Below are 4,050 nucleotides of genomic sequence, written 5' to 3'. Positions count from 1 at the left end.
CATCCCCTAACAAATACCTTTGAAAAGACTATAATTAAAGCAGACATTGACAGAAGTTTATACAGAGGATATTTCTTTTCAAATAAAAGGCAGAGTCTTACCAGGAAAGATAACTCTGTCTTTCCCTATTCTTTTTCCCCCTGGAATGTGGACACAGTGCCTGTAGGTAGGGTTAGGGTTAGGGTTAGGGTTGTGACAATGTGGATGGATGTCATAAGCAAGGATGGTGAACAGGAAGGTGGAACGAGCCTGTTTTCTGAAGAACCATCGAGGCTTATGCCTGCCTTGGGATGCTTATGTGTAGTTTTCTTTTTATACAAAATAAATAAACTCTTTGCTTGTTTCAGTCACTCTAAAAAGGTTTTCTGTTACTTGCGAATGAACATAATCCACTTAACACACATTGATTAGAAATATGGAGAAGACATGGTCTAAAGACTTGAAAGTAGTTAAGATCTGGGGGGTGGGGAAAATGGGGCAGAGGATGACTATTTTTCTTTACTGTAAGATTTATAGAACTTTTTATTTTTTAAGTTAATTTTGTTGTTGAGAGAAAGAGAGAGAGCGAGAGAGAGCGAGCGAGAGTGAGCAGGGGAGGGGCAGAGCGAGGGAGAGAAGGAATCCCAGGCCAGCTTCCTGCTGTCAGCACAGAAGAGTCTGACGTGGGGCATGATCTCATGAACCACGAGATCATGACCTGAGCCAAAAGCAAGAATTGGGTGCTTAACCAAATGAGTCACCCAGCACCCCTAGAACTTTTTTCCTAGTCATATACATGTAGAACTTTGAACAAAAATAAAAATTAAAAGTGAGAGAAAAATAGGTAAGGGGGATGGGTAGGGTGTTCTGGGCTAATGGGGTGAACACATGTATGAGCAGGAGTCCACCGGACGGGTGACTTGGTGACGGAGAAGCAGGAGGCAAGAATAGGTAGGAGGAAGCTGGAGGCAGATTGTGGAAAGTCGGATGTGCCAAGCTATGGAACTCAGAACTCCCCCTGCCCCCCCCCCCGCCAAAATCTCCTAAATGTTGGTAAGTCGATCATTGCCCAGCGGCCCAGGAGAAGCTAATGCCTCTGAGTCATTTCTCTAGAAGGGAATCACTTATTCTATTGAGAAAGCAGTGGTACAAACAATTCGATTTAATCACTCAATCCAAAGGGGATGACTGGCCCCCGTTCGTCCAGGTTCATGATTATTTTATATGACCTTTTTCTCCTGTTTTAGAAAAGAGATAGGTAAAAATTTGATGGTAATTAAACATGAACAAAAACAAGGTGAAATTTTACTCTTAGCTGTGAGTGCTGAGGAAGAAATGCTTTGGGCTCAGCACTATGAACTGTGTGACCCGGAGTGAGTTACTAACTCTGTGATTCTGTTTCTTCATCTGCAAATTGTTATAATAATATAACATTATACAATATGTAACTTAATATAATATAATAAATATAATAATTTGATGAGTTAGTTAACGTAAAATACTTAGAACAGTGCCTGGAATGTAATAAGTGCTATTACATTTAGTAATATTTATTAATATTATAATTATTACATTTAGTAATAAAATTACAATAGTTTGCTATTGTTACCTGACATTACTGGATGTCAAGTGGTGAGAACACCTGAAATAAAAATCTATTAATGATCCAAAGGATATGGCCAGTAGCTATATTTTCATATGTAAAACAGGAATAAAAAGCGTATCACCTCTCTTTTTTTTTTTAATTTTTTTTAATGTTTTATTTATTTTTGATACAGAGAGAGACAGAGCATGAGAGGGGGAGGGGCAGAGAGAGAAGGAGACACAGAACCGGAAGCAGGCTCCAGGCTCTGAGCTAGCCGTTAGCACAGAGCCCGATGCGGGGCTCGAACCCATGAACGTGAGATCATGACCTGAGCCGAAGTCGGAGGCTTAACCGACTGAGCCACCCAGGAGCCCCATATATCACCTCTCTTGATATTAGAAGAAAACATCTGAAAGCAATCAAAGGAGAGTTAATAAAGAACAATTGAGTGGATTAACCGTGAACAATAGTCCAATCCAATGTGCCGTTAGGAAAACTGGCTTTGGGCAGGAGGTTCCGGGAGAGAAAAGGACGATGGTGAGTAAAAAGGGCCGTGGTGCGTAGAAGAGACTACACGGGTAAATGGAGTTTGTTCTTACGGAACATGAGTCAACAGTATGATCTAAATACTGTAAAGGCAAAGCCACACTTGGGCGCGGTAACAAACCCAGGCTGAATAATGGGACATACTCCATTACCGTTTCCTTTGGCTCTTGCTGGGTCTTATTCAGACTTTTTTGTTGTCGTTACATTTACAAAAATTACATGTGGATGTGGGGAGGAGGGCAGGATGCTGATCTGGAGTTTGGAGAGCAAGAGGCAGATGGAAATCTTCCGATAAGCGCCCGCTTGTTGCTGACAGTAACTTGTGGCTTGTGCTCAGGAGGGAGAGGCTTCGATTATTCTGGTTAGTCAAGAACAGTGGGATGGAAATCGCAGTGCCAAGCTGCCAGCAGGGGCAATAGATACTGAACAAGGGAGTAGCCTGACCACAAGAATGGATCTGTCAGTGGGACAGGCGGCCACGAGGGGCTAGGAATGATGCCAGGAACATGATGGGTTCAGACAACTGCCTTTCAGGCTGACTTTGGCGTAAACATGAGCTTCAGGCTGCCCTGGGTAAACACTGTGGTCAGCTAAGCCCAGCAAGAGCGTCTGTCCTCAGGAATTTTCTGGGTACAGACTCCGCCAAACCCCAAGCCCAGGACTGTGCGAGGAGCACAGAACCTTGTCTGTGATTAAAACCACACTCAGGAGCTGATGATGATAATTCCATTTCCCATGATTTCTCGAGTGTGCAGTGAAATCCCTTTTGCTTTTCATCTGTATTCATTCTATTTCATGAGAAAACCACAGAGGGTCCCCTCCACTATACCACCGACACACGTGATCTTCACAAACTGGGAGGAAACAGGAAAAGGTGGTGCAGGGCCAGAAAGAAAATTGATGTTGACCCGTGAAAGGGGCTTGTCACGCTGGCCAGCGTCTGTCCTGTAGTCAGATCAAATGCCACTTCTCAGAGTTGCTTTCCCGGACCTCTCTTACTGGAGAAGCCTCTCCCTCCGCCCTCCTCTGAGGTGAGGCCTCTATCGGGCAGACCCAGCGATCTATTTGCTAACTTATTCATTGTCTGCCTCCCTCATTTCATGTAAGATCCCCTGAGCTGGATGCTGGTCCTGGTTTTTGTTGTTGTTGTTATTGTTTTGTTTTTGATTTTTTAAATGTTTATTTATTTTTGAGCGAGAGAGCGAGAGAGAGAGAGAGCGATACAGAATCCCAAGCAGGCTCCAGGCTCTGAACTGTCAGCACAGAGCCTGATGCGGGGCTCAAACATACAAACCGAGAGATCATGACCTGAGCCGAAGTCGGACGCTTAGCTGATTGAGCCACCCAGGTGCCCCAACAGTTCTGTGATTTTAAAAGTCATGTCACCCAATACTTAGAAGTGTGCCTGGCATTTAATAATAATAATTACTAGTTTTGGACCAACAAGAGCCAGCTCTGTAAGGTAGGATTGTTTTGAATGGCTAGCTACTTGCATAGTTTTTTGTTAGGAAACATATCTCTCTGAATCTCTGGAAAGTAAAGGTTCAGGTGGGAAAGATCAATGGTAAACATTGATCATTACTTAGGACTTTCTAGTTCTGGCAGATTCATCAAAATGTTTAGAAAAGCCTAGATTTTTGCTTTGAGTGGCCAAAGATGTACCTAGAAGAGCAAGAACATCTGATAAGATAAAAAGTTGATTGGAGCAAGAGGCTGAAGTTAGAGACACAAATATTCTCTCTCCTTCTTTCGTGGTGTGATCAGATGCTGGTTTTCCTGGGGCATCCTGGCATAATTCTGACAGTGTTCCTTCACAACCTCGGAGGTTTCCTGACTTGGGTGATAAATCACATGGTCGGGTGGTCTGTAAGATTCAGCCCACCCCTTTCAATACCCACTCAGACTGGGGCCGCCATGTGTGTTGAGCTGAGGATGGATTG

This window comes from Suricata suricatta, chromosome 7 (genome assembly GCF_006229205.1).
Source record: "Suricata suricatta isolate VVHF042 chromosome 7, meerkat_22Aug2017_6uvM2_HiC, whole genome shotgun sequence".
Lineage (NCBI taxonomy): Eukaryota > Metazoa > Chordata > Mammalia > Carnivora > Herpestidae > Suricata > Suricata suricatta.
This window is presented reverse-complemented; position numbering follows the sequence as displayed.